The sequence below is a fragment of the Apis florea genome, unplaced genomic scaffold, assembly GCF_048593485.1.
Source record: "Apis florea isolate Af1SG1 unplaced genomic scaffold, ASM4859348v1 contig_2897_pilon, whole genome shotgun sequence".
Taxonomy (NCBI): Eukaryota; Metazoa; Arthropoda; class Insecta; order Hymenoptera; family Apidae; genus Apis; species Apis florea.
In genome coordinates this window covers 626,607-646,551 of record NW_028256665.1, presented here as the reverse complement: position 1 = coordinate 646,551, position 19,945 = coordinate 626,607, and the positions used below count along the sequence as shown (strand labels likewise).

Here is a 19,945-nt window from a genome sequence, read left to right as displayed (position 1 = left end):
GTAGAGATATGAAATCAGCTTTTTAAATAGGTAGTTTTAATGTTGTGTTTAAGTTTGTTTCAGGCTTCTTCATAGGAGCAGATTATATTATTAAATTACATTATATATATATATATATAAAAACTCTTATTTCTTTTTAGGAATTATAATACGAAATATAATACGTGATACGGTATCTATGTATTTCCCATTACAAGGCTTGAAATTTTCATATCCTGCTCCTATGTTGTCCTATTCCTTCTTCGTTACAAATTTTCAAATAGATGGGATTTATAGACAATTCTTTTTATATGTATATACGTAGAGTTGTTTGATATTGATTTATTTACTTATAAATCATCTATTTAATTTTTATCGATTTGTGGGATGAAAGTTTTTTAGATTTTTAGTAGGTAGATTGGATTTATAGAAAAAACTGTTTAATTTTTAATATTAAATATTTAATAAAACGGTATAGTTTTTGTATTCATTTTTTATTATCAATAATCGATATTGAGAAACGTAGATTGCAATATCGTAGCTTGGTATTGCAGATTGTACAAAAAGTTGAACTCTACACCGAGAGATGGTACTGGCTACGAATTCCCAACATTCCACTGGTCGTTCGAAACGGGAGATGCGCGCGCGTTCGATGAAGACATGCGCGAGACAAGCGGCCGCAGTCTCGACAGTCGGTGCATGGCGGCCCGAGGCCCATCGTATCGCGCAGCCCTCGAGATACGCGTTCGAATATACGAGTGCATTCGTGGTGAACCGGGAAAATTTCTCTCTTTTCCTTGGATCGTTCGGTCGTAAGAATATTAGCGGCGTGATCGACAAAGTGGGTGACGCTTGTGTGACAGAATTTTTCGTCCCAGCGGAATCTCGTGGATTCGCCGGAATCGTCACACGACAGAGAGAGAGAGAAGACGAGATATCGTTTCGGTAAGTACTCGCACGTACTAATATTTCAAATCGTGTTTTCAATCATCCTTAAAACATTGCACATTATCCTTCGTATTTTTATATATTTGATCAATTAAAGGGACGCGAAAAACTCCGGTTTTAAAAAGTGACATTTCGCCTCGCTATTTTCTCTTCGAATTTCTTACCACGAATGTCACGCAATGCCATTTACGCGATTCGATTCGAACATTAGGAACGATTAGCGAGAACAATCGATATAATTTCTCCCATTATAGATATTAGCACGGATATTCCGGAACACGAGGGCGACGTGTCTGACGTGAGTAAAACGTAATATACTATCATCGGATGACGTATCCGGCAACGGTGTTCAATGATGTGGAAAATATCGAAGGGACAGGAGATGGCCAGGCTCGGTGGAACGGATTTCTCGCGGATATCTTTATTTCCGTGCCTCATATGTGCCTCATATGTGGTTTTCAAGCCTCTTCTTCTTTTTTTCCCTTTCTTTTCGTTCTCGTCCGTTATACGGACATCCGTGTGGAGTCCACACCCGCAACGTTGCCAAACGCTACAGGTGTGGTCATTGACTTGGAGCATAAGGTTTGTTGTTAATCGGTCGTGTTGAGAAAAAGATAGCGTGGATAATTCGGAAATATTATCCGCTCGAAATTTCGCCGCCAATTACGAACGCATATAAGCGGTATTCGTAACATCACTTTCACGGCTCCTATCGGCTACGTGGGCGAGCGGGCACGCTCGATTCGAGCAAACCGAACAAGGTTAACGCGGACGGGCAAGGTTAACGTTAATTCGCTTCGCATCCACGTTTCGAATCGCAAGGATTCTTTAGATTATCGCCAACTTCGAAACCCATACCATCCGTATCCTTATTATCCTTGCGATATTATTTTATAATGCGATATCTATTTAAAAATCTGTATAAAAATTAATGCGTTCGTCACGTACACATAACATAGACATTCCTACGGATAATAAGATTCTCTCGATTCGAAGATGGACTCGGTTCAACCAGTTTCCACGAAGCGAACGAGGTTAACGCGGAAGAGCAAGGTTAATGTAGACGACACCAGATGCTCGTATATCGCGGCAACTAGTAATCTGGTCTTATCAGTCGAACCGTGTTGGGTACCGTTGCTTATCAATTCACGGTTGAAGATAGATTTCTAGCGTACGATGGTAAACTTGGATCGTGGTTCGCATTTACCGGAAGCGGAAACGATACGTCGTAGCTTCTCCTTCCATGCCTGGCGCATTCGCGTTTAATTACGATAATAATGATGATGATTACAGATACGTATGGGCATAGAAATGACAAGATTATGCGTCAACAGACACTAACGATGGCTTAAATACGATGGTGTATTAAATATTAGCATTTTTCGCGTTTATCGAAAATTTTCAGACATAAATATAAATTTGATGCAGCTTTAAAATCATACGAGGTAAGGATACGATACTTGTTAACGAACGTTTTCGCGTTTCGATAATCGTTCTTTAACATCCGCGTCATTACTCGTATTTCTTTCTTTTTCCATTATTGCCGAAACACTCACGCAAATCACGTAAAATATTCCTTCAATGCGCTCTTTTATACTTAAATATCGAATATCCGCATTTATCCTTATTCACATCCAATTTTAACTATTCGATTTTACTTCTTTCCAATCGAAATCGCTCGTTCGAACGATCTTCGAAGCTCATTCGTAACAATTACGATCCCTTTTTTTACGATCTTTTACGATCTCACTCGCTCGCTATCTTCTCGTTCATTGTCGGCGTTCCTGCTCTGAAACCTGAGCGATAGAGAGCGAAACGAGATGAGACGCGTTAGAATTACAAAACGCTCGTTAAATTGTACGTCGCGAGGAACGCGTCGAAGGCGCGAGAACAATAGGTTAGCGGTGACCGGTTAAGCGAGAGGGAAGCACGAATCCTCTCTCTGTTCGCATTTTCTCTCGTTTATCTCGTTTCTCTGGTTGCTCTACGGAGAGCGAACAGAAGCGTATTTATGTAGGTATACCGAGTGAGAGTAGACTCTTGTCTCGAGAACGGTCACTCGAGTGGTGAATTAGCGGAGTCAGCGACACCCGTTTCTTTCCCTTTCTCCTTCCACTTGCTCTTCGTCGATCGTTTCGCTCGCGATTTCTTAGTATTCCACAGGTACAGATGGATCTTCTCGCGGATACGATCGTTGGTCTCGTATCAATTTAACCGTTATTCGTCTCGAGGTATACCACATTCGCCTTTTATTCATGAAAAGGAATCGAAATATTAAAAAAAAAAAAAAAAAAAAAACTCGACACTTTTGTCTTAAACTCGTCACGATTTTTGCAGAAAATATCAACAGCTGTTCATCGCAATTTACGAGCAAAGATTCGTCTCCTTCCCCCTTTGTCTCGAACGAGACATATCACTCAAAAAAGGGGAAAAAATTTTTCGCTGCACGATATTTCATCCTCGTCGCCCCCGTGGAATCCGTAGAAACGTTTTTCCACGATTCCGATATCCCATCGATCGCCTCGTTAAAATTCATCCACGAATCCGTGACTCTCCACCAACTTGCACATTCGATAGAAAGTATTTCAGCGGGGATTGTACGTGGTTATTGACCTTGTTCATGACCTCCATCGCAATTACGTTGCCGCGTTGCGCTTTTCAAGGATATTGAGCCGGCGCACCGAGTCGATCGATGAGGTCTTCAACCGTGGCTCCGCTTTTTCTCCCCCCCCCTCTTATCTTTTCCCTTTTTCCTTCTTCTATTCTTTTCTTTCCCCCTCTCTCTCTCTCTCTCTCTCTCTCTTCTTTTCATTCTTTCTCCTCGGCTCTCTTTTTCCTCCCTCTTATTTCGACCTCCCACCCCCCTCTCTTAGCCCCCATCGAATGGAACTCCGATATTCGCCGAGCTTCGATAAAGCCGCGGCTTTCGAAGTGTAAGTGCGTCGCCTATTAATAGAGCTCTCTCTTCCCTCATCTCTCTTCTTTCCTTCCGGGGCATACTTTGGACGAGGAGAAGACGAAGAAGGGAGGAGGCGGCCCTTTTTGCCGCACGCACCGCGTGTCGGATCCCGTACGCGGCAATCCCCCTTTTCCGCGCTACTCCAGACGGGAAAAAATAAAAACAAGTCGAATGAAAAATAAGTCGTAAAGTGGAATAGTCCCGCTATTCCTTCTTCTTCCCCTTCTTCTCCTCCTCCCGTTCGCGCGCATTGTCGAAACATCCTTTCCGATCCTTTCTCTTTTTTCTGCAAATTTCCCGAAATTTCTTGCTGCCTCGAATCTCGGTTTCGATCGGCCAATGAATGCCTGGACGAGAGCGTAACGATTTTCTTTATCCGGGGAAAATTAAACGGATGTTTCTCGACTATGTTCCAATAATATTCGATCTACGATTTTATTATACAGGGGTAAAGTAGTAATCTCTTACTCGCTGATAATTTTAATCGCTCGATCCTGTTATCGCACGTAATTAGGTAGAAAGTGATAAGTAAGTTATTAGTAAGTGTAGATAACCGTGATAATTATTCTCGTTATCTTTTCGAGCTAAATATCACGAGTTTCCACTTAATAGAGAAAAACGCGAGGTTTTTTCTTTTTTTTTTTTTTCTTATAAACGGAAAGTTTATACACAGTTCGATATAAAAATTTGTCTTGCCTTCATACGAGACGCGATTCACCTTTGCTTTTTATCGTAAAAATTAACGACTTCTCTAGTCGGTCCGTTCGAGTGGAGATCCGGCAAACCAACAAAAAAAAAAAAAAAAAAAAAAGAAAAAGAAAGGAAAAAAGAAAAGAAAACTACAAGCGCAAACGTTCCTTTCAGCCTCGCCTCCCCTCACAGTGCACACAGTGTTGCAATTGAAAGGCTTGGGGCTACTAGCCGGACCCCTGCGACAATACCTTTCTCTGTAATTAGTCTAACGTGGCCGTTGCGTATGGAAAGGCTCAATTAGAACGAGTGGCACACGCGGTCAAATAAGCGATCGGGATGGAAGAAAGCAGAGATGGAACGTGTCGCTTTGAAAATTCATCGTCACGCGATGCGAACGGTATTTTTTCTTTTCTTTTCTTATCTCAAGGTCGTTGGTCGCTCGCTCGCCCATTGGAGGAGCCATCCCCGACCACGCGAAAATAATCTAATCATTTTATCTTGGTGAATGCAGATTCACGAAGGAGCGTGTCATGCGCAAATATTTAACGACTCGTAAAACTCGTTGCTTTCTTATCGCGACGAACAGCCGATGCATTATCGCCGATAACGATCGCGTTCTCGAAGAGCGATGATCTCATTTATAACAACGGGAGACCTCGATCCACAATCTGTTACGCCTCCTCCTCTTTCGTCCCTCCTCTTCCCAATCTTTTTTCCGGGATTTCTTCCTCCACTTTCTTGGAATTTAATCGAATCGTGCCCCAACACGAAACATTATCCTCTCCTACCACGGGAGAGGAACACATCTTTTCATCCCCCGATTCAATTTCTCCTTCCCATTTCTTTCCTTTCCTTTCCTTCCTCTTTTCGACGGCTTTTAATCGCGGAACAATGCGTACTCGTCTTTTCCTGGATCTCCTCTCTCGCGCGGTCTCTCCTCGGGGACAGAGCCAGGGGCTTTATCGCGAATGTTTACAGGGTTTATCTTCGCACCCTTCGCAGTGGTCCGTCCCAGTCACTTACGTCCCCTGCTTATATCGCTCTTGCTGGCTCGCTCGGACCTCGAAGGGATTCCCCGAAGGGGTTGCAACACGTATGCCGCCCACCTTTCCTCACCTTTCCTCTCTCTCTCTCTCTCTCTCTTTCTCTGTCTTCCCTGCGACAGGAATAAAGGAAAGAGGATTCTCGCGAATTTTATCAACGCGCGGAGAAGTTCTCGTTTCGAGGGATAATAATAATAATAATAATAAGGGGAAAGAGTTTCGAAGGAATTTTAATAAACGGAGAGGAGACGTGAGAGATGGAACGTGGGATGGGAATGGGAGGAACGTTGAAAGAATTTTTGTAGGAATGGAGGGTGGAAAACGCGACACGATTTTCGATCGATTAAAAAGGGTGAAAAAAAAAAAAAAATCCGTGCGCACCATTTTTATTCAACGCGAGGAGGAGAGAAGTTGCGGCGAGGTATTACAACCCTCCAACTGTTAATCAACCTTCCATTAAAACAAAATGCTTACCGTGAATTAAAACGTGGAGAATTTTGTTCGCGTGGCGGCGTAAATCCTGCAACGGTGCCGTTTATAATTATTTTAACGACTTTGAATTTTAACGTTTCAACGTAATTACATTTTCCACTAAACAATCTCATATTCGTAAGATAATTTTAATTCCCGCCAGTGCGTGGCGCAATAAAATCGGAGATATTCGACGGAAAAATCGTTACCTATATTTATTTTCCCTGCTATATTCATTCGTTTGTTCCTGGTTTTACAAAGCCAACGAAACGAGCGCAATTCTGAATCTCGTTCAACAAACGTTTCGCCTCGACGGGATAACAAAAAAGCTGCTCCGAGCAAAATAATAATAACACTCTCGATAAATTTTACCCAAATTTGCCCCGTCATTGAAGAAAAATGCGGAAAATCGTGGTGTACACGAGGCAGATTCGAATAATTAGAAACGTCACCGGTTTTCGTGGGGGGTTACAACACTTTGTAAATCACGCAACCCGCCGTTGGGAACATGCGTGCACCTATGCAGTCGATGCACGCAGGCGTGATCGCAGGTAGACGACGACGCGTGCCTCCACAGAGGTGGTGCACTCGAGCTGCGCCCTTCCGACGTTCGCACACGCGATCCTCTCGTTAATTGTACCCAAGTTGCACGCACGCACGCAGTTTGCTTCGCGATATACGGCCTGCTTCCCTTTTCGTCGAGCGCTCCCATCGTGGCTTTTCGACCGCGTGCATTATCACCCTTCTTTCTTCCTCTTGCTTTCTTTCTTCCTTTAATTCAACGTGCTCGCTTCTTTTCGGACAGATAGATTCGGTTGGTCCCCGTGAAAATTTCACGGCCCCGCTCGAGCCACGTGAGCCGGCCTCGATTCTTAATGGCTCGTCACGCTCGACCGTGGACAATTCGCAGAGATTGTCGGTGGTGGCGCGAGATACGATCGGATTCTTTCCACCGAATCCGCTGCTTCGCTTTTTACACGCGATCCTGCCGCGTCGCGAACCTTGGAAACTTTCCCACACGACCGACTTCCTTATCGTGATAAAGAGTAGAGCACGTGATGGAGATACGCAATAATACGTGTTATTAATTACGCTTATTCGATAAAGAGAAAAACAAAAAATAGTGCGAATGGTTTCTTTCTCCTTTCCTTACTCGTCGTCCTCCTCTTCCCAGCCAGAGTTTCTCTGAAGATCGTGGCTCGTGCTGGTACATCCATCGTGCTCTATTCCTCCTAAATTACAATCCGCACCACGTGTTTCCAACGTTCCCTGCCTTTGTCTCCGTCGCGGATATAATTCAGGCTCAGGCACTCTCTGTCTTTCTTTCTCTCTCTCTCGAGAGAGAGAGAAAGAAGAACGATATTAACGATTGGACGATTGGTTTACACGAAGTTGTAAGCCGAGCTTGTTCCTGTCTGGCTGCAATGCCGGTAATGGCGAGCATTAGACGAAATTACCGTTACAGCATGATTGCACGGAATTGAAGCTTGAAATTGACGCGTGATATCGCCGTGTGAAATTACGTATCGGCCGCGTGAGAGGCCCCATGAGAAACGGTTACGTCGTCGCTCGTGTTTTATTTAATGTTCCTTAAATAGACGCGTTGTGATTCTCTTCCCGTGATACTTGCCCGTTCTTCGCAACCTGGTTCAAGTGGCTCGAGCCACTGGAAATTCCGTGTTGTTGTTCCGCGCTTTAGCCAAGTGCTTTCGATTTACTTCTTCTTTTCTCCACCGTCCTCTCTCTCTCTCTCTCTCTCTCTAACGCTTTAGAATTTCTCACGAATCGTGACACTTTGATTTGTTCACACTTTCTCCGGAATAAAAAACGAGATCGATATCGACAACAATCTCCATCCGTTCATTTCGTTCGGATGGGCGAAAAAAGAAAGAAGGAAGCAGACTCGAAATTTTGTTGGAAAGGCTATAGCACGAAAACTACTCGAGTCGAGTAAGTTGTCGAAGCGTGGAGAGTTTTCACAGCTGTTCCGGGCACAGACGGCCAAGCCGCTGCCTATGTCTATATTTACGCCACACTTCGACTTTCCGGTTTCCTCGTTTCCTTTAATGGCGAGTTCACGGAAGTTGGTTAATGTAGAAACCGATCTATTATTGGAGGAGGAAGGCGCGGAAGCAGAGCACACGTAGAGCACCGTTCGTTCTAACGAGAAACGATTGGGGAGAGAGAGAGAGAGAGAGAGAGAGAGCAGCGAGATCGATGTATCTCGCTTCTCGAAAAGATCGATTTCGATGGTGGAGTCACGAATCGAAGTCGTGGCCGTTTCTCGAGGCCTGTTCCTGTGCGGCTCAGGAACGCGAAAACGATCGATAACTCGGTGGAACGCCCCCGTTGTCGAGGAGAGAGAAAGGAAGAAGGACAGCGCGAGCGGCCCACCCTTTCTCTCTTTATATTCCTCCTCCTCCTCCTCCTCCTCCTCCCCCTTTCTCCCTCCTTCTTTTCAAACCAAGAAGCTCCTTTAACCTTTCCTCCTCCAAGGTATATACGTACACCGACGAGAAGTCGGCCAGGGCTGTCGATAGGATGACAAAAGGAGAAGTTAACGCCTTATCCCGGACGATACGTGTGGGAACAGTCCTCTTTTTACCTTTCTCTTCCTTATCCTATTAACGAAAATTATTCGAAAATTAGCTCCGCTTCTCTAACTCGGTTCTCGAGGGTCGATTTCTCTTTCGTTCTCAGGGTTGAGAGAGAAAGGATTCGAGCGTCAACGAGATCGTCTATCGAGAAACCGATAGATAGAAGCACAGATGTCGTTTCTCCTCCTCCTCCTTCTCTTCTTCTTTCGATCGAATATTTCTTTCGTATCGACCGAGCAATCGGTGAAGAACGATTAAACGTCGGTGGTATCGTCTCTCGTTTCTCGCCCCTCTCTCTCTCTCTCTCTCTTCGATTACATCGCGTAATTGCCGTCTGAGCCGATCCTCGAACCTCGTCTTTTGAAACGAGCTCGAAACAAAGCTGTGCCCGTTCGTTTCGATTGCTGTACCGCCGTTTTCGTCTCGCGTCGCGCTTGAAACCACGCGAAAAATGCTTTCCACGACGCGGAAACGGAGAGGAGGATGCGACCCAAGCAAATTATCGACCGTGTATTCTTTTCCACCGAGGATCATCGATTTCTCCTCCCGTTCCTCGATTATTGTACCGTTCTATTTGAAATATCGTATCGATTTGTTATTGGTTGGATATATTTAAAGATTAAAGCGAAAAGTGTTTTCCACGAAACGGAGAGGAGGACCCAAGCAAATTATCGGCCGTGTATTCTTTTCCACGGGAGGCAACGATTTGGATCATCGATTTCGGGATTGCTCGATTATTGTACCGTTTTATTTGAAATATCGTATCGCAACTTCGATTCGATTTGTTATCAGTTGGATATATTTAAAGATTAAAGTTTACGCGTTACACGTTCGCGCTGTGAAAGAAGCGGTAAACAACGTGTTCTCGGAAGCACTGTTCTCTTGGCCGTTAATACCAAGATAATATACACGTTGGAGGAAATGGAACTGGGAAAAAATTCATAACATCCGCCGCGAATGCAACCCAACCTCTTCGACCCGGTTCCCCGATTTTCCAAGCGTTGCTCGAGCACGGAACACGTGCAAACTTTGTCGCTTTGTCGACCGCTTCGACAAAAGATCGCGAATAAATATTTCCATTGGTTTGTTTGGCCACGTGGCTTCCGTTTACAAGCCACGTTTCGCTTGGTCGGAAGCGACCTCCACCCGTTCGACAAAAGAGAATCTTATTAAAGATTCGAAACATGGGGTGGGTGCATTTCTGCATCGAGCTTTTTCGCCCCACTTTCTTTATCTCGAAAAAGGTTTTTCGAAAAACAATCGGCGCGATTGAGAAATTACACACGCGCCGTTTCGAGGGGAATTGCAAACCTGCCCACGTTTCGCTCGCGTAGGTTTGCAGATACGCTCGCGGGTTGCAACGTGCTGCGACGTTACGCTAATGCGGTTTCAATAGTATAGCGGACACGTAGGTGCGTGTATGCGCGCGGAGTTCAAGGTTCTTGAAAGTGAGAAGAGGATGATTTCCCTCGTGAGAAAAATTTGAAGTGAGAAGAGAAAAGTGGATAGATCTAGACTTTGGTCGAGGAAGGAAAGGAAGAAAATTGGATCTTTGAGGATATTTTCTATCGTAATCGATCGAGAGAAATTTTTTAAATAGGAACAAAGAGGGAACAGAATAAAATTCGATACATACTCGTATATCGAAGGGAACGTTAATTACGCAACGATTCGTCGAAACGTCGTGTACAACAGTTTCAGAATCATTTTTATCGACGCCGTGGCGTTCCTTGGCGGAAGGAAAAAAACTCATCCTCGTCGAGTTGTCCTTGTCTCGGCGGTGGAGTTCGGTTTGGAGAGGCGAGGGAACGGGAATATTTCGGCCAACAAAGGAAGCCTTTTGATTTCCTTTCGACCGTCGTTGCGCACGGGGAGGCAGATAATCAAGCTTAATTAAAACGATTATACCCACAAATCGAGCGGCAACGAGAATGCGGGCTTTCGAGCGCTTTCTTCCCTTTCAACCAATTACCTTCACCGAGCTTTCGAATCGAAGGGAGCGGGCTTCGAGAGAGAGAGAGAGAGAGACAGAGAGAGGAGAGGTTGCCGTGCACGCGATTGAAGTTTCATTCTCTTGGAGGGAGGAGTACACGTTTTAACGGAGTGCTTTCAGACGCTGCTTCGCCGTGAATTACTTACGACGACCCAAAGCGATCCGAAACGTGTTGTCCGTGGAAAGACTTTAATCTCGCCTATCTCTACTTTCTCTTTCGATTCTCTTTCCACCTCTCTTTCTTACGTACGACAGGGATCCGCGTATCGCATCGCATCGTATCGGCACGATTGTTCTACAAAGACGCGTTATTCCGTCACGCAAGAACGGCGCGTAAGCGCAAAAATGTTCGAAATTTTTTTTCGAAAGCACGAAAATGGAGGCTGGTCCCGAAAGGGGGAAGGAAGGATTTCACCGGCCAATTAACGGAGTGAGTTTGGTTTTATCTTCGGTGAAAGATGGACAGAGTCTCCGTTGGGGCGACGAGAGGAGAGCTTCGAGGTGTAAACGCGTTACCTTTTCAAACGACGCGAGGATAAGACGCCTCCCTGCTTAAGGGCACAGGCGTTTAAAACCCCCTCGCGAATCAATGTTAATAATAATCGTTGAAAGCGCGATTTAACTCTCTTCGAACGGGATCCTTTCGGCGATCGTCCTTTCCGCTTTCGTTTCCAAAGAACAAGTTGTTCTTCTAGGCGGTGGTTTCGAGAGGGAATCCAATCTTCTTAGGCAAACTTTTTTAAACGAGAATTTTCAGTCGCTCTGATCTATCGAACGCGAATAACATTTCTCTCTTATCACGAAATAACGTCAAGTCGAATCTTTCGAATCCCGTGTTTGAAAGCTGTGCCGAAGATCCCGTCACCAACGACGGGAAGAGTGTAGGGAAAAATACGATTGCCCGTAATTTATGGATCGTCGAACTTATCTCGATTTTCCCATTTTCGGGATTACAATCCTCTTAATCGGTCCGCTTGCTTTAAGCTGTGTCGATCGTTCTTGGATCGTTCGCGATTTTCATTTCCGTTTTATGGGGGACCTGCTGCGGGAAACGACTCGAATTTTACGATCATTCCTCACCCTTCCTTTTCCTCCAAGTTATTATTCTCGCGAAAGGTGGTCGACTAGAGGACGAGGATCATGGCGGTGGAGTCTTTACGACGACTATGCGTTTCGTGATTTCGTTTGAAGTAACGAAATTTGAGTTAAATTTTCGGAAACGGAGTAATCATTTCGCGAAAGAAAATCGCTCTTCAAATAATTTCTCGCACGCGAATCGATCACGAATTCAATCATTTTATTCGGTCGGGTTTTTACGTTATGAATGTAAATGTTTTTACGCGCGATAATAAAATAATGGAAGGGATAAAATATTTTAGAATAATTTCAGGATTTTATTATTGGGCTGATTGATTCAACTTTTGCGAGTGATAAAGTAAAGAGAGAGAGAGAGAGAGAGAGAGAGTTTCTCGTAAAAATCGTAAAAATAAGAATTAAGCAGTAGAGCGAGTAGAGTTTTTTCTTTTTTTTCTTCTTTTTTTTTAATGCTAGAATATATATTTGCGTAAAATTCTTATTTATTATAGATGTCTAAGAACGAACTACGATATCGGTATCTTTCCACGATATGCAAAAATGGTCGTGTATCGTTAGAAAAAGTCGACTTAATCGCGGCCGACTGCGAAATTTTGTTTCCTCGTTTACCGTTTATCGCGTCGATACGTCCCACGATTCTAGCATAAAGATTTCACGTTTGCCCACGTATGTCTGTTGCTTTAATACGGCCAACCTACCTTTCGTACGAGCGATTCCAGAGAAAATTGGTTGCTATCCAGTTGGAAATAAAATTACGCGAACCGATTCGATATCGTCTCAACGTTCTAAACTTTGTAATCTTTATCAAAAAAAAAAAAAAAAAACCATTATAATTTAAATATTTTCGTTTCGAAAAGAGAGAGAGAGAGAGAGAGAGATCCTTTCGAAACGAATCGAATATAATTTTATCATTTACAAGGTTGCAGAGGAAGAGATATTTTCGAAATTCCCGTCACGTATTTATTAATTTTTTCTTCTTTTTTCACGCTCTCTACGCGTATTTACGCGTGGATCTCTCAAAATTTTATTTCGTATCCACGAGTAAAAGCGGCAAATTTCTCTCTGGAATAGTATATTATTCCAACGACGCGCGTAAGCGTGCTATTACATAATGCAGCGACCGTGCGAACGAGAAAATCGCACGAACAAAACGAGATCGAGGAAACACGCGCGTTTCTGTGAAAAAGCCGATATTGTTATTTCGATCGATCCTTCCTTCACCCTTAAAAAAAAAAAAAAAGAAAGAGAGTACGATCGATCGCGATGTCCGTTCGATTTACCGAGGGAAAATTCGTTCCCTCGCGGATCGAAACGACAGGATCGGAGCGATCGGATCCGTGAAATATCGCGCGTGTATCTGCATGTCAAAGGGTTGGAAGAGCACAGCCCCCCCCTCCCCGGAGCTCGAAAGAGTTTGTTGACTGTTGCACGCGCGTGATTTGCGCGTCTACGTCTACGAAGTGACTCTCTCTCCCTGCTTTTCAGACCTCGCGTGTTTCTCCGTCTGTCCGTTCGCCGTCGTCCATTTCCCCCTCGGCGGAGGGGAGGAGAGGCTTTTGCTGAAGTGAAGGAGCGGTCTCGTTGACGGGGCGGGGGGGGGGGGGAGGAGTTGCGAGATAGTCGCAAGCGGGAAGCCGACGAGCGGCTTTGTCGTCCTCGAGTGCTCGCTTGGAGATCGTGTTTAAGGCGGCAGTTGGAATAAATTCGACGGAGGGGCGATGACGACGATCACGGTTCGATCTCCTCGAACGATCAGCCGCGCGGAAATTTGAGTTTCGTCGATTCGCCCTCTCGCGATGATATCGCTGTTTAAACGCTGACTTCGCACGCTGTTCCGCAACCGTTGTTGGATCCCTTGCGATGTTTATCCATCTCGTGAGAGGGTGGGGGGGGGAGGGCAGGGGGTCGAGAGCCGGGTCCTTTTTTTCACCTAACTAAGCTACTTTCTCTCGATGACGGTTCTCTTTAAAATTCAAATGAACGAGAAGTACGTAGGATGGAAGGGGGAGGAGATGGTTGGATCGAATTCTCCTCTCGGATGGAAAAACGGGGACGCCGTTGGCCGATCCGGGAAATTCTTCTGTGAATTTCGTTGTTTATTTCGTTTCACTTTTTTCCATCGGTCGCGAGGAAAGACGAACGGGGTTGGAGGGAATTACGAGCAAGTATCGGATGTCGAGCGGGATTCGCAAACCGATTCGGATGTTTCATCGGCGAGGCGCGTTATCCTCGACGAGATAAGGAGGCCTCACCCTCCTTAGCCTCGTGTAATTAATGAAGTTACGCTAACGCGATCAGCTCCATCCTCTGCCGCTGTTGGTGGCGATTCCCTGTCCTGTTAATGCCGTCGATGGCTCGAGTCTTCTCGTGTTTGTGTGACGTTTTGTTTGGGATCGAGAGGTGAGATGAAAAATATTAAGGTGTCCCATAAGTTTGTTTGTTTGTTTTTACGAAATACGAAATGAATATTTGTTGTTTAAGGTTGTAAGGTTGATTCGCGTTGTATATGAACCTTCTTCCATCTCTCAGGAAACCTCGTTATTTCCAAAATTGTTGGAGAATTTTTTTAACGACAGGAATAGTCGAGTGGAAATTGCCAGCTCTAAATCTCTTAAACCAAACGATCGTAATAATCGTAGCATTTCCGTAAACAAATACAACTCTCGTTTCCAGTATCATTTGAACTATTTACCTTTTTTAAAGCAACGAAGCATACCCCTTCCTTTGGCTATCCATATCGAAGGGTGTAGAAAAAAGTTTTTAAAAAGGGACCACGTAACCAGCGGAATGTACTTTTAAAAAAAGCTCTGAAAAAAGTTAATAAATAAGCTTGTTTGTATAAAAATAGCCAGTTAAAGTGATTCGTAGCCCGTAGGTACGAAAGAAACTTTACACCCTAATATATCGTTTCGAGATATAGCAGATAGGTATACGATCGATGCAAAATGCTTTGGTTGGAAAAGTGAAAGGCGTAGGGTATTTTATCGGATCGTTGGACACGACGGGCAAATCTATATTTGCAAAAAGGGGGACGTAGCGTTTTGGGAACCACGCGGAGCGTGGTGTGTCGACTTAAAATTATCGCTGGTCGGGCGGGCACGTAGAGAATTTTCGGTTGGCAAAACGATGTTGTTCCCGCGACAGCTCGTGCCAAGGGAAATGCGACGCGTGGGAAAGCGTTGTTTCCAGCTACGTATCGAATAAATGCCGTTGAGAATGCCGGCTAACCTCCTCGTCGTGCGCGTCGAAGAATTCGAATCGTGATACCGTGCCCGTTTGACGAAAACCATTTACATTTTACAACCGGCGTCGTGACGGCTGTCTTACCGTTCGCTCTCGCTTAATTAATCCAATTAACCCCCGGCCAAATATCCCCCTCTTACCTTCTTCTTCTTATCGACGCGGTATTCCTCGCTAAAACATGTAAAATAATTAATTTACAAATTCGCGTTAATAATCGTACGAATGGTGGAACGGATTCGAGTTTCGGGATCATCAGTTTTGCCTGCGACAATTCGTCGTAACCGTTTTTCGACCGGTTATCGGATTTTCGGTGTCAGAAACGAAGTGGATACGGTTGGAGGAGGTTGGCCGCGCTTACGCGGTGGAACGGATTCGATGACGAAGCTCCGTAAGATAGCGCGGAAGTGTATCTCGTCCGCCTCGTCGAAGCCAGCGGTTTGTTTGCTTTCTTGTGCACACGCACAGATACGGGGATAGTGCGGGAAACCGCAGTTAATAATCCTGTTCTCGTGATCGGTGAACAGACCGGTAAACAGACGTTCTTGTCTTAATAAGCGTACGAAATCGTAAGCTGGTTAACATCGATCCGCGTTAATCCATCGATCGGAGTTTTACGAGAGCGAAACGAAACGTTGACGAAACGGGAAGACTCCTTTCTTGCGTGTAAGGAATGGAATGGAAGATATTTCGTGCGATTTCGTGGAAGAAGAATTATTGTGAAATTGACGATTGAGATTTCCAGTCACGCGTGATCGAATTTTTAATGTCGATAATAAATTTCCACGGCCAAGAATACGATCGATGCACGCACTAACATTCCACCCTTTCCCTTTTTTTAATATTCACAAAACCATCGATATTCGTATTCGTTGAGCGAGGAAAGCATAAGATAAAGTAACATCTGGCGCGTTATTGATCGAAAATCAATTTGCCGATCTTGCGCTAATTCTGATCGAGGGTAAGAGGGTTAATGGCGTTGGTCGACCGATTTTTTCCCAGATTAGCCTCATCTGGCCCGGCCATTGTCTTCCATTACGCTTTTTTTTTTTTTTTTTGCCAGCCGATCCATGGCGAACGATTGATCTTCTTCTTAACGTAGATGGGACACGATACGCTCTCTCTCTCTCTCTCTCTCTCTGTTCGAGCTAGTTTTACAATTGGTGATTCGCATACCGTCCCACGATAATCAACGGTCGGCCGAGAGGCGATCGTTCGAACTGGCCGCGTGTCGTGTCGCGTCGTTTCATTCCGTTTCGATTCGCGAAAGGTCAATGGTACAACGCCTCGAGTTGCACATTGTTGCACACGGCCGCCTGTCACGCCGAAGCGCGGCTATTGATTTTCAGATACGCGGCGGCCAAAGGATTCTCCCGTTGTCCGTTCAACAGGACAACCTTTTCTACACCCGAGACATTTTTTTTCAATCTCACACTTCACGCGATTACGCGTTTTGATTTAGAACATTTTGATTTCAAATGTAAATATTTTTTTCCCCGATTTGTATTTAACTCGAATCGAAGTTTTTCTTGTTCACGCAAATCCGTGTTACGTAAATCGTTGTTTCGTACGATCTCGTGAGATAACCGGAATGTTAAATCGAAATGTAAATCGGGTGCGTAGGTATTCGCGTGATTCGGCCTTTCAAGGCGGTCGAACCAGGAATAATGTCTAATATTTCACCTGCGTTCCTCCGTTCTTCGCGTCAAACTGCCAAGTGGTAAACCGTTCCTTTACCTGTTCGATCGTAAAATCACGAGTCGAGTCGAAGATAAAATCCAGAGCGAACGTTTCGAGTTTCGCGACAAATTTGTGCAACGAACGGTTTTTCGTCGATTCGATATAACGAAAATAAAATCGAGTCACGATAACTCGCAATTTTCGGCTTCTCGCTGTTCTTCCTTCACCGCGTAATACACGCGCGGAAACCGAGAACGGTTTTCGAGTGGCGTGCTCGTTTCAACCGGTATATACGAAATTGGTTTCGTACGCCCGGCCAAAGTACCTCATTTTCCATCTCTCTCGCTCTCCACTCGAGCGTGCATTCCTATTTATGTTTTCGCGATGCAACAGAACTGCATTGTCGACGCGGCCGTAGGAAGCGCATTCGCGTCGAAAACGGGATATCTTATCTCATTTCCATTGACTGGTTTAACGAGTCGAGGGCGGCCAAATACGAGGAGCTTACTTTTCCACGAATTTTCGTTGGAATATTATCGTATAATATCGTAATAATAATAATAATAATAATAATAACAGCAACAACGTTGCTTAATTAAAGATATATATATATATATTCGGTGTATATAGAGAACTGTATCGTGCAATGAAAATATTTTCGTTGTTACTTTTGACGTATCGGGGAAAATAATCGAATAATAACAATTTTTCACGACGAAATTTTCGAAAGAAATTAAATCTGAAAAGAACGTTACACCACTGCTTGTACCGATACTTTCTACGATAGTAGAACGAAATAAAAGAATCTCTGTGCTCGCAATCTTGAGGAAACACGCGTCTTCCGTGAAATATCTCGCGTGTTTTAACAACGATATTTAAACGGAGCGTTTTATGCACTGCTCGCGATATTAAGTGTCGCTTATCTCGATGAGATAAGGCTGGATAAGGGGCACGATGAATTTTTACGCGACGCGCAATATTTGAGAGGAGTGGGAGTGGTGCGAAACGAGGGGAAATGCAAATTGCGCACGAAATAATGCACGTAACCGTGTTATTGAACATTACGCGTGCCCACGCCTCTCTAATGACTCCCAGAGAACGTATGCCAAGTATTTGGCCCTCATTACCATCTACGTTGCGCCACCCACCTCGGTCTTCACCCATTCCAAACAAATTGACTAATTATACGATTGCACAAGCGTACGGATTCGTTGGCTACCTGATTGCTTTCAATTAACGCCCGACCTTTTCCTTCTTTCGCCGCTTTGCCTCTTCCTCCTCTCCCACGTTTTTTAATCCTCGCGCGTTTTGTTTGTTAAAAATAGGAGAAATGTGTATATATATACATATATATATATAAAAGACAGAAATGCGGTGGAGAAAGATAGATGGGTCGATCGATGGTTTATTTAGATTGCGGATCGTCTTGTGATTTATAGCCGGTTCGTGTCGATAAGAGCACGCTTGTAACGAGCGATGTTACGATGTCAACGACTTAATTTGCGAATTCAGGAAGAACTTGATGTTAACGACGCTTTGACACGTGATTTCTACGTTGGATAGAAATCCCTTTCGAGATCAACTCGGTGCACGCGACCCTCTTCGAATCGCCCGCCTCGATTTTGACTCGATACGAGACTCGTTTGTTAGAGTCTTTGTTCCGACAAATCGTGTTTGCCATCTCTGGGATTCTGCAAGTAATGCGTTAAAAAGCTTTCTAAGCTTAATTTTATCCTTACAAGTTTCGTGACGTTCCACGAATTAGATCTCCGGATTCGATATATCGCGAAGATTTATCAACGCGTCTTATATACCACGTTTTATCGCTGCAAAGTGTAGATACGCGTGGAATTAAATCGCGTTGCGTGAGGGAAATTAATCGGAAGCTAGGAGTGGGTCACGCGTGCCGCGTTTCGTACCTGATGCGCTAATTATTCGCATCGATAAATTTTTAAAGGAAACGTTTTATCGAACCTTGGTTTACTCTGAAAAAACGATATTCGTTTGTTCAGAATTTAGACGACAATTTAAAAATTGTTCTCTGAAATATTTCCAAAATCTTTTATTCCGCTCCGCCGACAAATAAATCTACCCGTACGTAACAACAACAACAACGATCTCCTTGTAAAACGCGACACCGTGTATCCTGGTGTCGTCCAGTCGCCGAATCGGTTCACCGTGTCGAAAGGAAGCGCTGGTCTTGGCGTAAAATCGAAATTCGTCCCTGTTTCCTCCTCCTTATCGACGACAGGTAACACGTTTTATTTCGTCCTTCGGCCGATGGTAATTCGCCCATCCTTCACGCCCTTACGATCGCATGCATAATGCACGCAGGCGGCCCGCCTGTCGTCTCTCAGCGAGCGACTCTTCTCGATTTCTTCACGGAGGTATATCAATCGGTGGTGGGTGTGCATTAGACATTGTTATTAAGCTTCTGCGAAACACTTGGTGATTTAATCGATACGATTTCGAAATTCAATCTCGTTGCGAATCGTGCGCTGGATAAAGTTAAATTTCCGTTCCGAGTCTTGTATGGGGAAAAATTGGTTCCGCGCTCGTTTGCATCCGAGCAGGAGAAGGTAAATTGAGAGGTATTTTGAACAAGCTCCGTGACTGATTATATAGTGAAAGTCACGTTTGCAGTTGGTGGTAATCGTTGGTCGACTATTAGACGCGGATTGCCAGTGTTTCCACGGCACAATGACCCTGTTCCGATCCTTTGCCTTAATGAGTCTTTGTGCCCCTCCTTTTGCACGCGATACGTATTCAGCGTGCTGAAAGATGACTCGGCGATACAACGCAGAACCCTCTTAAATCGACGATTGCCTCCAACGAGATCTTCTCCTCTCTTTTCTTCTGTTTATCCGAAATAACGGCGTTCTCTTCGCGATATATCTTTTTCTTCCTCAATTCGATTAATCTTCTGGTCAAGTATCAGAAATAGAGCAAATTTTTGTTCAACCGAACGTCCGTTAATTTACGAAAATTTTCGTTTCATTGGATTCGTTCTTTTTCTACGGGGAAAGATTAAAAATTCTCCACTCCTTCTATTTTTTTTCCTCGCTTATTATTATCATCGTCGTAGAGGAATGGAGCGCAATTGGGGAGGGATTGAAGGAAATATGTTTTTTTTTAAAAAGATGGAGAAACCAGGTGGAATCGCGTCTAAATTGGTCTTTGGACATTTAGGAGCCTAGAAACGGACGGAGGGTCTTGAATCTTCTCGCGTGGGTGTGACCACGGCACA

The 19,945-nt window shown here is 44.3% G+C and overlaps 1 long non-coding RNA gene across 1 annotated transcript in view; it reads left to right on the top strand.

Moving 5' to 3' along the window:
- The first annotated feature begins 660 nt into the window (after positions 1-660).
- Positions 661-19,945, top strand: part of LOC147657700 (uncharacterized) — a 46,767-nt gene continuing 27,482 nt past the window's right edge. Inside the window, exon 1 of the long non-coding RNA XR_015291887.1 lies at positions 661-924. This is a non-coding gene — a long non-coding RNA (uncharacterized LOC147657700). The remainder of the gene's footprint in view (positions 925-19,945) is intronic.